Genomic DNA, 18,299 nt, shown 5'->3' with positions numbered 1-18,299 from the left:
TAAGTTAAATGAGCCGAGCTCGGGCTCGACTCGGCTCGTTTACACCCCTAATAGGAATGATCCTGAGTCAAACTTAAAGTGCCAAATCAGTATAAACATCGATCGTTTAATATGAAGTATCAAGAACAGTTTCAAACACGGTTAAAAAAATAAATATTGTGAAATGTTGGTTAGAGTAATAAATGGAATTGGTCCCAATATGTTTGTATTATAGACCGACCCCACCAACACTAAAATCCAACCACATGACACATGTCCCACACACAGCACAACATACTCCTATGTATGCCCAAACCAAATCCTAGTTTCAGTGTGTGTTTCAGTTTCTTCTCCGATTATGATATGAGTGCAGACATGACAATTACTAGGAATCTGTTTGTTAAGATCATTGTCTCTTTGATTCTTTTGGGCTTTGCTTATCGCCTATACTTTTCAACCACTCCATTTACACCGAATAATATTCGGATTCGGTCACCTCCGGCAGCAGCTGCTAATTTCACACTCCCCATTGCTCAACCTCCAACTCCTATCAGTATGCATGTCTGCCTTCATTTATTACTTATTACTCTTTCTTTTTCTTTTTCTTTTTCTTTTTGTTAGAAAATGGCGAATTCAATTGATTATTATTATTATTATTATTAGTACTAGTACTACTGCTACTACTATTATTTTTATTATTAAAACTTGATTAAATCAAGTTATGTTGAAGAATAACATCCTTTAATAATCAAGTTTACAGAACATCTAGCTTGAAATCAATATTAGTTCGGTTAGATTAATTTAGCTTTAATGATAGAATTTAAACATTACAAAAACAGCCTCACAAAAATGAAGACCATGTATTGAAAACTTTTAATTCGAGAAATGGTTGGGCTTTGGGTAGGGGTGTGCATTTGTTGGTTTGGGGTTTTTGTTTTCGAAAACTTTTCGGTATCGGTTTTTCGGGGCCATTTTGGTTTGAAACTGTGGGCCAAAATATGAAGTTGGGCTTAAATCTATTTGTTAATAAATAACTATAGTTGATTGGTATATATTTGCGCTAAAATACTTGAGTTACATGACTTATTAGATTTTTATTGATTACTTAAAGTTAAACCTAAAAATAAAAAATGAAACTCCATCAATTTAGTTCGGTTTTAATTATATGTAAAACCATCAATTTTTGTTTGGTTTCTAACCCTTAACTTCGGTGAGGGTAATTTTTTTTTTGGGTTGCAACTTTATAAATAGAATAAAAAATAAAAATTCTAATTCCTTCCCAAACATTGTGCTGGTCACATACTAGAAATTGAAAATGTAGAAAGTTGAACACTTGAGGGACTAGGGCTCGAAATTAAACGAGGCAGCTCAGCTAGGCTCGAGCTCGCTTTTGAAGTTAAACAAGCCGAGCCATGATTACAAAAATGAGTCAACTCAACTCAGGTTGTTTCAAGTCAAGTTTTTTTAGCTAATTTTATTCGAGCGATCCACGAGCCCGAGCTGCGAGCTTTTTGAACAACCCTATGAGGGACCATGTGTGAACCGGTTTGGACGTGGCCCGGTTCAGGCTTGACCATCCTCAAAACAAAGACCAGATGGGCTCAACTGTCCCCATGACCCAACCCTGGTCTCACACTTTGTTTCCAAAACATTAAAATGATGCAATTTTGAGACATGGTTGAACATTTTTATGTCTACTTTTTTCACAAGACAAACATATCATCATAATATTAAAGTATTGTCCATGGTTAGGGAGCTGTGATATATTCACAGGACAATGGGTTAAGGATCCCACAGGCCCACCATACACCAACACCACCTGTAGCACAATAGAACACCACCAAAACTGCATGAAAAACGGCCGGCCCGATTCCAGTTACATATACTGGCGGTGGGCGCCTCGCGACTGCACATTACCAAGATTTGACGCCACAAAATTTCTTCGTTTCATGACCAACAAGTCCATGGCCTTCATCGGTGACTCAATCTCACGCAACCACGTGCAGTCATTGCTATGCATTCTTACTCAAGTGGAACGACCGGTAGAGGTGTATCACGACGAAGAATACCGAAGCAGAAGATGGTTTTTTGATTCGCATAACTTCACACTTTCGGTGATTTGGTCGCCTTTTCTAACCGAAGCCAGAATATTTGAAGATAATGACGGGCACGCTTCGGGTGCGGTTCGGCTCCATCTTGACGAGCCGGGCTCCGAATGGGTCAACGAGTTTGGTAAGTTTGACTACATGAAGGTTGCAGCCGGGAAATGGTTCTTGAAAACAGCGGTATACTATGAGAACAACACGATCGTTGGGTGTCATAACTGTAAACTAGAGAATGTAACGGAGGTCGGGTTTTATTACGCGTACCGTCGAGCTTTACAGACGACTCTCAACTTCATTGCAAAGTTGGACCACAAGGTTTACACCTTGTTCCAGACCACAACACCTGACCATTTCGAGAATGGTGAGTGGAACACGGGCGGGTATTGTAACAGGACGGTTCCTTTCGAAGACAGTGAGATTGAATTGCGAGATATTGATACAATAATGAGAGAGATTGAACTGGAAGAATTCAGGAAAGCGGTCGGGAATACAAACGGGCTGACTCTGAAACTGTTTGATACGACCCGTTTGGCGTTGTTGAGGCCAGACGGTCACCCTGGGCCCTACCGTTCGTTCCATCCGTTCGAAGGGAAAGATTCGAATGTTCAAGTTCAAAATGATTGTTTGCATTGGTGCTTGCCTGGCCCGATTGACTCATGGAATGATTTACTCATTCATATACTCGTTACAGAATAATAAAGATAAGATTTTTATTTCACTTCCTTGGCCGATTTTTGGTCGTGTAATTTATGTTCTGTTTACCGAAGATTAAGGCGTATAGCACATGACTATGGATGTTGCATAATCTCAGAGACTGGATATAATCCTTTTGGTATGAATAGTTATATAAACTGTATGCATGATGATCACAACTTAATTATGCATCCCTAATAGTATGCAGGTTATGAAATAGACTTGAGAAAACAAAGAATCTATAAATGCAAAAGAAAAACATTCAACGAAAAAGTTATCGAAATTTATTCAAAGAGTCGGATTTCATGAAACGCACTTGCAAAATACAAGCCGAAATGGAAGCATTTAACGAGGGAATACATGTCGAATTCGCCTATAAGCATCATCTGTTTCGGTCTACCTGTTCAACGATGCTGACCGAGCCTTGCTTCTTTTCAGGAAAGGGATCCTTCTGCGTATACACGTACGAATAATACTTAAATAACTTTTTCAGAAAACACACACCATATACATACACTTTTTATGCCAACCGAATGATTTTGATCAGATAATAGTCACTAACTACCGGATGATTATGATTTGATGGAACTGTTTCGGTTTCGGTTAAAACTGAACAAATGGATTTAAACCGTATTCATCGAATTCATCCGAAACAACAATTTTTTCTGTTTGTGTTCCATATTCGGACAACCGTTTGGGTTCCGTACTAGATCAAAATATATATACATCCTAAAACCAAAAGTTAAGGGCCATATTAAAACAACCATATTGATGAAACATTAAATAGTCTTAACCATACAACTAGTAAAGCATAAAATAACCATCCTAAAACATCCAAAATGAAACATCATGGATATGGATATGGACTATCATACTGCATGCTAGTTATGGGCTTAAACAATACCGGGCCATATACAAAATAACTAATATAGTTTACATTTTAATCGATTAATTCGGTTAAACCAAATAAATCCACAAATCGATTTGTAATCGAATTTGGAATTCGGTTTTCAGTTATAACCAAATCGAAAATTGAATTATGAAATCGGATTCGGTTTTTCTGAACACTCCTAGGCCCTGGGCCCAATCGCCCAAGGAGGCCCGTAACTTTTAAAACAAATATTATATACATATACAATAGTCACAACCCAATTCACTAATTCACTTAATAGTCCATTTCAAAAAATGGCTTTCATGATGAAAACATAGTCTAAATTCTTAACGATTATTCGCTTTTTATATATGAGTTATCGAGTACATATGTTAAATACTATATCTACAGATTTCATATAGAAGCTAAATGCTGATTAAAATTCAAGAATCAAGGTGTGCTTAGGTTCCTTATACGAGTGTAAGTGAGCGTAGTTACTAGGACTTGGATCCTTAAAAGCTTGACTCGCGATCAAGCTAAACAAGCTCTTAAGGCTCGTTTAATAAATCGTTTGAAGCCAATATTCTAAGAATTTTTATAAGAATTAATTTTTATTAATCATTGAAGAGGTATGTACCCGCCTTAACATCGAGCTGGGCGGGTCAACCCACAAGATATGGACAAGAGGCTTGAAATCAAGATATCATGAAGGCACAAAGCCAAAACCTATGCGCATGGCGCATATCACATATGCTCACGCATCACATATGCTCACGCATATCACATATGCTCACGCATCACATATGCCCACGCGTATCACATGCTCACGCACCATATATGCTCACGCATATCACATATGCGCGTGGCGCATATCACATGCTCACGCATCATACATGCTCACGCATATCACATCTGCGCGTGGCGCATATTACATATGCTTGCGCATATCACATCTGCGCATGAAACATCTGCGCGTGAGAATAAAGAGAAGACCTCGCGCATCCTCAGGATAGGCGCATATCACACATGCACATAATCAACCTCGTCCTTATCCAAATCAGGATAAGGACAACCTTGATTGTGCTCGTCAGACAACCTTCCAGAAGGTATCCTTTAAGGAATAAGAATATGCTGATGTTGACAGCTGCCAATGAAAGATGGACAACTCAGCAAAACCCATGTGCTACCACGTGATTGCACATGGGTCAGGTGAAATACCTGGGTCAGAGAATAATCAATGAAAAAGCACCAGGTGTCCTAAGGACACGTGGCGCAAAGCGATAGGAGGAGGCCAAAAAGGCCCTAATGGGATCTGAGCCCAATCATTGGAAACCCTAGCACTATAAATACCACACCACCTCCACAAGGGGAGGTAAGCAAGAAAATACATTCCAATTCCTTACTCACTCTCAGATTATTATTATCTTCTCCTACAATCTCTTATTCTCACACCGGAGGGTTACCCCAAAGATGACCCCTCTGTCCCTTTCTGAGGGGTAAGTTCACGGTGCTGCTCGTTTTGTAGGTGGAAGAATCCATACTCCGGAGAACCATCGGTGAAATAGCATACTCATACCCGAGGAAAGTTGATCGTCTACCAGTGAGTCGATCCACGTTTCTTCAATCATGAACCGCCCAGTCATTGAAATAATTATTTTTTTTATACATGCAAAAATATTGAAAGACTTTGAAAAAATTCAATCACTAAAAACAAGTAAATTTTTGGGCTTAAAGTTAAAAAAATTTGCTTCTTTAAGTAAAAGAGTTTTTTATATTGGGTTTAAACAAGTAAATTTTAAAATAGGATTATTGGGTTATGGTTTAGGTTGTGCAAAAAGTTTTTGTTATAAAAATGAGTTTAAATGAATTGGGAAATTAGGTTTACACATTAATAATACATCTTTTCTTCAAAAAAAAATCATAAATATATAATTTTCTTTTAAAAAATTTCCGGGTCTACCAGGGTGATCAGGCCGGGAGCCATCTCCCAAACAAATAAACACCACCAAAATCCAAACCCAGATCTAATTCTAGCCCAACCCTAAACTGGTCGTATACCAGTTTGCACTTTGGAGACTTAAACTGACCCGATTTGGAGAAAAAACAAGTTTTTGGCCGCGCACAAATCGATTTTATAACCCGAACTTATTTAGATCATTTAAGCATGCAGATAGATACAAATGGGTATTTTGTTTTATGTATGTTGTCATGCCATTCTAGTTGTAGATCAAAAATCAATCAAGGTACTTATTCAATAAATAATAAACATATTAAATAAATTAGATTAAGCGACCTGTTTGAAGATAAAGTTTAAGGCAAGAAGAGTGGCTGCAACGCCTTCAACGACAATCAACGAAACGAAATATGCAAACGGATCCAAATTATTTACTTACCTTTGTTTTGGTTAAACCTATAAGAAGATTACATTTTAATTTTATTATTAGGGGTATTGGTTTTTAATAATCAAAACTATGGCTATCCGGACTAACTTTGTTAACTTCTTCCAGACATGTCAAAGCCTACTACTTGTCAAAATCTTATTATGTGGGTCTGTTTTTTCTTTAAATGATTTCTCTTTAATGTTATTCTACATCCAATCCCTACAAATTTCAAGAGTATCTAAACGAGTTCGTCATCGTCTTTTGCATATGGTTGCCATTTAACCACGATATAATTGCAATTCGTAGGGTTACTGGACCTAGAGGTTCTCAAATTGGGGATGAATCTATAGGTGGTTTACCAAAAGGTGACATGTCAGCCAGAAATTAATAGAGTTAGTAATCTGTTAGTCGTGGCTCGATGGAAGAAAAATTTATAAAAGGTAGGACTATTACCAGTCAATTTGTTAGTTGGGTATGACAACGCTAAAAAGTGATAGCTGAAATTATTAAAATTATTACTATTATTATTATTATTATTATTATTATTATTAAGCTTCAAGACCAAAAGATTTATAAACTTACTTTTTTACAATTAAGTTTAATTAATTTTAACATCTCAAAAATCAGTAACATTCTTTTTCCAGATTTAACTACAATAATAAGAAAACTAATATTGCATTAAGAAAACATTGTACTAAGCCAAACCAAATCTCAACACTGGGAATGCAACAATCAAAGATGAAGCAAAGTGGTGCGAACTTTGTAGCTAACTACAAAGCGAGTAAGTGAAGGTACATAATCCAGGTATAACTTATTCCAACAACCACTCTATTATTTTCATTCACTTAACATCGTCCAACTTACATAAACTTGGTCTCAGGGTACAGAGAGACAACCCTTGATGTTGGTTTTGCAAAAAACTTCTCATAGCTGATCATTTTTTTTATCTTTTGTGTCAGATAGTGTCCTCACCTTCATTGTAGGTACAAAACTTTTATAGCGCCGGTTGCACTATCTGGGCTTGATCCAAACATAACTCGTGATGCTGCTATTGATAGTGCGGTTGATGTTTACAAAGGCCATGAAATAAACATGAGCACAAACACAAACGGGAGATAGATTTATCATCATAGAACCGTTAAGAAGTGTTAGCCCTAGTGTCGTGGAAATGTATAACAAATAAGATAAAAATAAAAATTAATCAAAATATTTGAATCAATTCTTTATGTATATAATTGTTTATTGGATTACATCGAAACAGAAGGTAAGCGGGCAACAAGCTGCGCCGCTACCCCCTTTTGAATCGCAAAACCCAATCTTTTAAAAACTATATTTGCTGATCTTGGAGTCATAACATTACTATGCATGACCCGCTGAACACGGGAGTTGAATTTACCAAGTTCTGAGGAGTTGGTGTCCAGTTATGCTTAAGTGCTGCATATATGTTTCCTCAAGCCATATTTTCTAAACGAACTAAGGCTAACCCAAATTGCTCTTGTAAAAGATCCGCTACAGAACGAATACGTTTATTTTGCAAATGATTCATATCGTCAAGTGTACCCATTCCAAATTTGATTCGAATCAAACGATCCGCGGCTGCCAATATATCTCTCGGTAACAAAAATGTATTGTTCTGGGGTATATCAAGGTTTAGTCTCCGATTCATATTTCGTCGACCAATCCCTCCCAATTCACATCTTTGTTGAAAGAATTTTTTTTGTAAATCCTTAGATAAGGATTCAGAAAATACCGGATCTCCCTCTACACAAGCAAATTGTTGATAAAAATATGTTACGTTAACTTTGTTTTTTTTATATACATTCTATGATCTCATTTGTTAAGAGATTAAAAATCATGCTTAGTAAATTATAGGAAATCATCATTATATGATGATCGTTTTGTTTTTCTTAAAACTTCATTTACCTAAATAACCCTTATCTTGATGTTTGATAATGGCTTTAGTCTTGGCCACATGAGTAATTTGCTGATGGCTGATTATGTTTTAAAAATGTGGCATTCGCTTTAGGGCCTCAATTTTCAGGACCCAAAATTCTTTTTAGTTTTTAATTGTTATTTTTTAATATATATAATTTTATATATGTACACATATATAATTTAAATATTAACTTTTTTTTAACCCACAATCTATTTAGTTATCATTGTTGGTCTCTGTAAGTGATAAATGAGAAGGTTGTTAGATGAAAGTTTTTGTTCTATAATAAAAATGTTTGTAAAACTTGTTAATATAAAAATGTTATACAAAAATAAAAAGTTTAGAACAAATATTTGTAAAACTTTTAACTAAAACTTGCTAACATAGAAAGAAACACCACCTTAAGAATTCATCAAAGTAGAATATAAATTATGAAAAGTAAATGAAAAAATAAATTCAGAGCATTAGTTTTGATTATTATTATTTTTTTCTATCACATTAATTCCCAAACATATGCATCCCTTTGGTCCTTAGTGCACATGTGTGTGAGCCAGATTCTATAATCTTTGTTTTGGTGTAATTATATATCTAATTTTGATAAAAGAATAACAATTTGATAAACAAACACTAGCCCTACAAAATCACTTTTATTTAATTTGTTGGCAATCACTAGAAAACATACAATTATCTTGAAAAATAATTTACATTCAAGAAAAAGAAGATGGCAGAGTGCATAAGTCACACTAGACATATCATCTATAATTGCAAGTAACCCAACCAACATAACAAAAACTTGTACATCCTTAAACCTATCTACCCTCTTCTATTGTCTTCCTTATGATCAAGTAGCAACAACAATAATAAGCAAATTTCTACACGAACAACTCCGAGTTCGTGACATCGAAATCCTGATCAAGTGAGAAATCCATATCCAAATCCAAATCCAAATCACACCCCCAAAAGGCGAATTTGTCACGGAAGTTGGTGTTGAGTTGATGATGTCGCTAAGATCAGAATCCGAACTTTGCAAATTATGGTTAAAATCACACCCTAAATAGAACAAATTCTCTAACTTCTCGGTTTCAATTGGTGTTGAGGCGAACGAGAAGCTAGGAAACAAGCCTTCGTCACCCCCTTTATAAGCTTTGAAGCTAAACACGCGGTCCATACACTTTTTGTCCTCTTCTTTCTTCGGTTTTTTCTCCAATGCTTTTGAAAGTTGAGTGGCTTGGATGCAAGTATGTCTTCCTCGGTAAATTACTTCAAACACCGATGAATCATCATCGGATCGTTGTACTTGTTTCGTCGCCAAACATCCTTGGACGTTTCGATGAGTGCATCGATAATACGCCCTGCAATCAATTTCCAAACATTAATATAACAACCAACCATTAAACAAAAAGGATTTCCAATTATATGTGCAATATAACAACTTTTTGCTTTTCCAAGCATTAAATTGGAAAAGGTTGGTTTGTTTGGGGGCTACTAGTGAATATTGATGACCCAATGCAATGAATATGAACAAGTACCATTTAATAAGATTCCAAGTAGATAAGACCAGGTACATTGAGACTGTAGATATTTCAAATAAACATAAGTACTTAAGCTTGTAAATTAGTTTCTAACCTTGGATGATTAGCACCTAAGATATCCTTTTGACCATATTTCCTCCAACTATATCCATCACTAAGAGGGCCTTCCACCATGTTCCCTGAACACACTTTCACTTGTTCGCTCCACTTTTCCATTGTTTTTCTGTAAAACAACAAAAAAAATTAACTAAGTTTCAAAAACAACCCACAAAGTCCAAATTAAAGTAAAAAAAGAAAGTTACCTTTTCTTATTGCAATGATCATGAGGTGAATATGAAGAAGCAGAATGAGTGGATTCTTGATTGAGCATAGAAAGTGCTTTTTCATAGGAAGAAAGTATCTTCTCAACAAGAAACTCACATGCTTGTGGTGACATAGGTTTATCAAGGTGGCCTTTAAGTTGGTTAGCTAACTCTCTGCCTTGAGTTAGCTCATTCATCAAAGGCCTTTTTTCCATTTCAAAAAACAAAGTTGGGAATTTTATTTTTTTGAAACTAAAAGTGTGGAAGATCTCAAGTGATGATCTTACTTGGTTTTATGGACAAATGGACAATAAGCATAAATAAAAATGGGAGAGAATAAAGTTTAAAAAAATGAAGTTGTCAGATTGGATTTGGATTTGGATTTGGATTTGGATTGGGTGGATGGATGGATATATAATGGAACCAATGGAAGTTTGTTTGTTGAATAAGTTGAAGAGAGAGGAATGTAAGTGAAGGTGATGATGAAGGTAGGAGGAAAGACAGGAGAGATATTTATAATATAAAGAGTATGAAAGCTCACAACATAAATTTGACTCATTCATAACCAAAATTATACAAACCTTTATTTACATGTGTGGTGTGGTGTGGTGTGGTGTGGTGTGGTGTGGTGTTATAAAGTGACAAAAAAGAAAGAAAGAAAAAAAGAACAATGTTTCTGTTATTTCTAAGGAAAAGTTCAACTATATCAAACAACTATTTCACTATCTCCACACAATATCCATTTAGTTAGGTTTATATTTATCTCAGTATAAGTATTACTATAAACTTGTAAAACTACATAAGTTAAAGCATTTGTGATAAATATAGTTGTACAAAAGTTGTCTAAAAAATGTCAAGCATAAACATCTATTTAAATATAAGCTAACATAAACATCTCTCATCTCTCTATTGTAACTGGATCATTTTGTTATAGAATATTGAAACGTTTTAAGTGTTTAAAAAAATAAAAAAAAAAATAAATGAAATATTTAAGAATTGCAAAATGTAATTAATTCTTGATGTGCTAAAAGTAGTTTAATATTTATTAATTAAATTAACTAAAAATAAACACTAAGTAATACTCTAGACTCTCTAAAACTCGACTAAACTACTAACCGGCAAGTGAACCGATCGACTCTAGTAAAGCTAAGTAAGTCCGGATATCGAACCCACGAAACTCTCTAAATTACGTTTATTAGCTAATTAGGCTCGACTACAAACACGACTTATTAATTTATATTTGTTTGGGGGTTTTTATTTAAAAAAAAACTAAGTTAATACTATAATTAAAAACTAATTAAGAAATAAGTAATTTTAACGAAAACAAAGTTTGTTGTGAAAATAAGATGATTGTGAGAAAACCACCTAGGCTAGAATCCCCTAAATTTCAGTTATGAACTAACTCTGGAAAATATTTAGTTATGGACTGGGATCGTAAGATAGACACTTAAAAGAAAACCCGAAGGATAATACCGATTGAGTGAGTGATGTGTTCTAATCAATATCCGAATAAAAAAATGTGTGTTTAGACCAATTCAAACATTTATCTATCTACATTTAATTGATATGATGGAAACAAGTGAGACCACTCACCACTCCTTTTACCGGTAAACGCAAATCATAACGAACATAACAACTCATGTTGCTGGTTAACTCTTTATTTACTTATTTATTTATTATTATTATCTTTAATGTTTCGGGTTAACCACCACTGGTGGCTTAGTGGTTGGAGGCTTGGGTTCTACTATAGAGACCCGGGTTCGATCCTCACTTGTGTTAGTTTTGGTGGATTAAGACAATGAAATATTTGGCCTTGCGCAATGTTGTCATTTCGAATCCCGAACCCACCCGGGTTTCGTCCCACCGTGTTTTAGGTCAAAGAGTTTTGCACTTGTATCGGCATAACAACCGTCAAGTGGTAACCGACGCTATGGTTTCCTGTGAGAACGCCCAAGCTAAACTCTAAAGGCAGCGTGGGTGGGTGTAGTTAAGACTAACGTGAACTCGCCAATTTGATTGATGACGTAAACCCACTGCGTATATCTAGAAAATGACGTCACACCGAACCCCACACAACATTTTGCTTTTGCTAAAAACAAAAACAAATAATGAAAATTTGAGTTATTTGTTTATTTATTAAATAATATAAAATAAAAAATAATGGGTAAGTCAATGAAGATGTGAAGAATGAACGTTCAAAGATGGTTCCGCGTTATTACGTTCATCAATGTCACAAAAAGCTGAAAGAGAGACATGTCATCGTCACACCCATTGCTTACGCTCGTTTATTTACTTATTATTTCTTTCATGTTTTTTATAAATAAATAAATAAACCTACTCATCACTCTTCACGTGGCAATAACCCCACTTGTGCGAACATCACACATATAGAGATGTACAAACCGATTCGGTTGAAACCAGTCAAAATCGGATTTGATTCAGGTTGAAGCCAGCTACTTAATAGGTCATGATCGTTTACGGTTCAGGTTTTGTTCAGTTTCGGCTCGATTAACCGGTTTGAAACCAGTTTCGATGAAGAAAATTACAAGCTGGTTGTAGTGTTTCTTTAATTCAATCTGGAATAGTACTATTTATTTAACTTATTTTGAAATCCCCCATTGTGTACCTGTGTCTTCTTTAGCTATGTTATGCGATTTCAATTGCACTACACATGCAAATTAATTACTAAAAGAGATTCTTTTTTATGAGAGTTGGTTATTTATGAAAATCCATGCAAAGTTTTATAAAATGATTTACTACTCTCATTTTATATCTTTCAACTTTTTCGAGCCATGTTTATATCTTTACATTGTAAATACATATGTTATTGAAGTTGGCTTAAGTTCCTAGACTTGATACATTGTCCAGCAAGTTAACGGTGATTCTGTGACTGCTACAGTTCGTCTGTTGAAAGTCGTTGTTTGTGTTTTTTACTATAACTTTTAACAGTCAACGCACATCTTGACGATAATATCGATCATAGAGTTAGGCTTACGACTTTACTAGAGTTTTATCGTAATGGTTCACCATGCTGAGGATTTTCGGAATTTGTAAGTTATGGTTTTATCCATGAAACATGTAATTGTACTCTCTTATTGTCCTTAATTAAAAACTTTTGGATTTTTTTTTCCTTATAATTATTAATTAACGATGAAGAGTCTCTTTGTTGCTTTATGGTGCTTTTTGTATTCAAGGGGCCACACTGAGTCATCTTGTCTCCCCGAAAATGAAGTAAGCATACAAGATGACATATAACGTCTTTGACGGGTAACGGACTCACGCTTTCAGTGTACGCCATTACGAACAAACGTAACTAACTGTTACCAAGTCCTTTGGGTCTTCGAATGATACGTGTGTTTAGAACAAAATCAATTCGGAAATTTAAACTCAAAAAAAGCTTAATATAGTGTCGTCCTATAATTATAAATGATTAAATGATACTTAAAGTTGTGCCGCTAGCCCTTTTGAATTGCAAAAATAAGTCGTTCAATAAAATAACATTCATGCACAATTCGTGGGTTGATAACATTACTATTCATGACACGTTGGACATAACTAACACTACTTACAAGTAGCACTACAGCCCCATGTGCTAGCAAACCAAAAGCATTAAAGACGAAAGGAATGAACATCCGTTGACTACCAAGACACGTTTTTCTTATGTTTGGCCATGAAACAACTTTTAATTTAATTTGACCCATCATAAACACATTACTACCCAACCCATAAAAGAAGAAACCCATTTAAGATCTACACGTGGGTGCTTCTAATCTTCTTTCACCTAGTTTAGAACATGTGTTTTTGGGTATTATAATTGCATTGTTAATGTCTAGACTATTATGTGAAAATAAGTGAATATGAAATTGTAGGTTTTTTCTTCGGGCAAATTCTCAAAATATTCTATTTATCTTACAAAATTTCAAATGTGTCACTCCTAATTCAAATTTCTAAGTTTGTCTTCAAGCTATTTTGTCGTTGACTCGACGACCTACTAGATTATTGAGACGACGAGCTAATTATCCAACGTTAATGAGCAACTACTAACGCGTTGTGGCCTACATGTTTTGACTGCTAATACGTCGTGACCTCCTGTTTTAACTAACAGGTAGGCCACGACGCGTTAGTAGTTATGCGTTACCGCTGGATAATTAGCTCGTCGTCTTGATAATCTAACATGTCGCCGACAACAAGATAGCTTGGAGACAAACCTGAAAACTAGGAGGGATATATTTTGAATCTCCTTCAATAAATAAGTTATTTTAAGAATTTTCTTTTTTTCTTTTTCTTAATAAAGAAGTACTAGAAAGTCAGCTTGGAAAAGAAGGCCATAGAAGCTTATAGTTGTACATTGTGCTATTGTAGTGTTTATGATCTCTTAAAACTGTTTTATAAAAAAGTAGATTAACAAACATTAGAACTTTTAAGTATATTTCTAACCTATCTAAAAAATTTCCTAGATTCGAGACTGAGTTTAGTAAAAACTAATAAAAATATATAAAGTGATTTTGACAGTATGATAGTTACGGGGTGTTTGAGATTCCTTATTTTACCTCCTTATATCTTTTTATTAATTTAATAAGTTATAAAAGTGTAACTTATTGAACTTTTTCTCACACAGTATAAGCAATCATAAACACCTTATTACTTTTCAAAAAATTAATAAGTTATAAATTGATGAAAATAAACAATCCCCTAATAGGTTAGAGCCCGTGTTCCATACAGGTGAAAAATATAATAAAAATAAAAAATTATTATATGTAATACATAAATTCAGTTGTTTCATATAATAATTTTTATTCATGACTTTTCTTATTAAATTTTTGATATATTATACACTATAATTTTAAGTTGAAACCAAATATTGATTTTTGAGTTATTTCAAATAAAACATTCATACCGATATTGTTATATTAAATATTGTGTGTACAAAAATGATATTTATAATATAATGTTGTCACATATTTAAAAACTAAATTTACAAAGACTAAGGTTTTGTTATAAAAAAAATAAATGAAAATACATTATATTTTAAAATAAAAGAGAGAAACGATGAACAATCTTAAATTGTTGTATTAAGATATATGAGAAGAAAATGTCATATTGTGAATTATGAAAATGTTAACAGTTAAATATAATTTTGGTTTTATACTTGAAGAGAAATCACATTTATATATGTGAAGTCAAGAAACTAAACACAATTACTATTTAGTGGAGTTGATAAGCATATTTGGTTTGAAACTTGAGGTCTTGGATTCGAAACCCTTATCACACAATAATATATTTTTCAAAATTTTTTATATCTTACGAGTCATAGTTATAATGAGAAAATGAGTCATGAGTCATAATATTATAGTTAGATTAGATAGCCCAATATTAATGTGTATGTGATGATCATCATGGATTTTCTTGATTTGGTCCAAATTTTCTTCGCACGCTTTCAAGAAAATTCAAAGAAAAGCAAGGCCCATCATAATTCCACGTAACTTTCACGAAAATGTTAAAATAATGGCATCTATTAACTTTTAGATTTCACGAACCCTAAACTATATTTAATTACGACTAAATTGTTTTATCGACTCACGTTTTATGCTTTTTTTCAGTGTTTTAAACACCGGTTCATACCAGCCGGTTAAACTGGTAATACCGGACTTCGCATATCAGGCCGGTATTTTGTGTACGGTATTTTTGACGGTTTGTTAGAACATCGAACCGACGGTTTTTTCTAAAATACCGGTTTAAACCGGCAAACCGGTTTTAAGTCCAAGACATTTTTGTTATTTTGCAGCCCATATTTTCTAAAAATTACTTTTAACCTAACAATTAACATTGAAATGAGTAACTTTTGACTTATTTTTTTTAAAATCAAGTGTTTTTGTATTATTTTTTATTACGGATTAACTTTTAGATTATATTTTTTATGAAATCATATATTTTTGTGCTATTTTTTTGAGTGAAAGTTACATTTATATGAAATTACAAGGTATACTATTTAACCCGGTTGAACCTCTCGGTACAAACTGGTTCAACCGATTGTATCATTTTTTAGCTCAATCCCGATATAAGTAAAAAACCGGTTTTTAGAACATTGTTTCTTTTAGCTTACAATTAAACTTTTAAACGAATAAACACCTGACCCTTAATGATTGTGTTCTTACCATTTTAGACTTACTTTATTCATCACCTCCGGTTAAGATAATGGATAGAGTGCCAAGCGTCAATGGGTCAAAAACGTAAACAAATTTAAACGTCAAAGGCAAAAAAAGCAATTCACTTCTATATTTTTAGTTTTCGTTTTTACTTTTTTGTTGTGTGGTGGTAAAGGTGTTGGTGTTACCTAGTAGAAATTTTGGGTTCTTCGGTGGAGGCCCAAGTTCAAACCTCACTTGTATCATTTTTGGTGGATACTGACAATGAATGATTTGAGCTAGATATTGCGAGGTTGCGAGTTCGGATCTTGAGCTCACCCAGGTTGCTGTACCATCGTTTGTTACGCTCGATAGTTATGCTCTTGTGGCGGCACAACGTCTGTCAAGTGGCAGCCGACGGTATGGTACGTTTTCCGGAGAAAAGCCCAAGCCAAACTCTGAAGGCAGCGTGAGCCTGGTTCAGACAGCATAGGCTAGCCAGAGTTAGGCTACGAGGCTCTCCAAATTAGAGAGTCGGGGAACCTAAATACGAAAAAAGAAAGTTAAATATGCGAGTTAATTAAAAGAAGAATAAAATGATTAAAGAAAATGTAAAGGAATAAAAAGCAAAAAAAAATTGAAAATATGGAAAATTGCTTTTTAGGCTTTTGACTTTTAAATTTGTTTGTTGTTTTGGCCCATTAGTCTAAATTCACTCATTATCTTAACTGTATATAATGGATGAAGTTAGTCTAAAAGACCAAACCACAATCAAATATAAACATTTCAGGTTCGTCGTCCATAAAAACTTAAATGTCTTATATCACCTAAAGAAACCTAAGAAAAGAGACATAATAAAAAAACCACAAGAAGCTCAACTATAGCACGATCAACTCAAGTGTTGTGTATGATTACGGATGGTTGACAAGACGCTAGAAAATAAGCATATACCATTCAAAGCGATCTGTTTGTTGATATACTCTAGAGCTTTATCATGCAATTTTGTTAGTGTACGGTTAGGGAGCATGCGTTATAACTCTAAATCCTTCTGGTGGTAAGCTTGGAGGTAGGGCTGCTATAATGGGCACATATTTAGCAAAGATAAGACTTGTTCAGCAAAAAAGTGTGTCATGTAATTTTATACTTTTTTTTTCTAAATAATTAAAGTTAAGTGGCTAGAGTACATCATTTCTCCTTCTTGGTACACAAAACGTGTAACTGTCATGCTCAAACCATCAAAATCAAGTGTTAAACGAGTCGTTTTCATATTTGATACTTGTATTAATTGAGTCCTTTAAGCATGTTAAGACACGAACTTTCAGCCATACTTGGAGGGCCTTGCTCACTGTTAGGGTTCTCTATATTTGCATTTGCATCAACTTGTTCTTTATCACAAAGTTGATAGCAAATGGCCATTAGATTTTTAGGATGCCTTTTGCTTTGTAGAGTAACAATATAAAACTTTGTGTTTAATTGGGGGATGAAAATGACCTTTTTGGTGGGGGCATTTCTATATATAGACGTGGATAAACATCTTTTAATTTTAATTTTAACTAGTTTTTTTAGTATGATTATCCCAAACAAGAAGTCATGCGTGATTTATGTCTGTTTGATTTTGTTTAACGTGATTTTAATAGAGTGGGCAAAAAATCGAATATGTTGAAACCTGTTTAAAACCGATTGAAACCGTAGGTTCGAAATCGGTTTGTAAATTTATCCACCGAAACTAGTTCCAAACCGGTTAACTAAACTGAAACACGAACAAAAACCGATCATAACCTATTTCAATTCGAACCAGAACCGATCATAAACCGGTTTTGACTTTTGTTGACCAAACCGAACTGGTTTCAACCCAAACTGGTTTTTTGAGTTTTAAACAAGTTTGTGCATCTCTTATTTTTAACATATTCGATCTTTTTTACAAATTTATACCATTTGTTTTTACTTTACTTAATGTTTTGTTTTTTATTTTATAAATACAAAAAAATAATTAATTTAGAACCATAATTGTGTGTGTATGGTAGTGGCACAAGTTCCCAAAGATAAGAGACGTTTCTGCTGAGATTGTTCAAGAAAACTATCTTATCAGTCAAAGATTTATTAAATATTTTTAGAGTCAACGATTCACCAGCATATCACTGACGTATTTCCCCCCACGTTACAGGAAACTAAGTATAACACAGATAGCAAGAAATAAGAGTCACCCATGATGTTAGATGCTCGCTTATGAAGATGGCTCAATTTTAAATTATTAAAATATTATAATCAAGATTAAACAAGGTTTGTGAATAAAAAAACGTGGATATTTGTTATCTGAGAAAATTTTAAAATAAATTAATATTTTATTATAACAAAAGACTTTCGCTAATAACCAGCAA

The 18,299-nt window shown here is 34.0% G+C and overlaps 2 pseudogenes across 2 annotated transcripts; one reads left to right on the top strand and one right to left on the bottom strand.

Moving 5' to 3' along the window:
• The first annotated feature begins 354 nt into the window (after positions 1 to 354).
• On the top strand, positions 355 to 2,806 carry LOC143616046 (protein trichome birefringence-like 25 pseudogene; annotated as a pseudogene). Its single transcript, XR_013150593.1, has 2 exons — positions 355 to 532; positions 1,732 to 2,806. The product of XR_013150593.1 is annotated as a protein trichome birefringence-like 25 pseudogene (transcript).
• A 6,013-nt stretch (positions 2,807 to 8,819) lies between these two features.
• On the bottom strand, positions 8,820 to 10,018 carry LOC143616043 (putative WRKY transcription factor 41; annotated as a pseudogene). Its single transcript, XR_013150592.1, has 3 exons — positions 9,797 to 10,018; positions 9,589 to 9,717; positions 8,820 to 9,314 (listed from the first exon to the last, which is right to left on the bottom strand). The product of XR_013150592.1 is annotated as a putative WRKY transcription factor 41 (transcript).
• Positions 10,019 to 18,299: the final 8,281 nt, after the last annotated feature.

The sequence above is a fragment of the Bidens hawaiensis genome, unplaced genomic scaffold (genome assembly GCF_021521415.1).
Source record: "Bidens hawaiensis isolate Kalapana, Puna unplaced genomic scaffold, B.hawaiensis_p1.1 tig00045406_1, whole genome shotgun sequence".
NCBI classification, from domain to species: domain Eukaryota; kingdom Viridiplantae; phylum Streptophyta; class Magnoliopsida; order Asterales; family Asteraceae; genus Bidens; species Bidens hawaiensis.
This window is presented reverse-complemented; position numbering and strand designations above follow the sequence as displayed.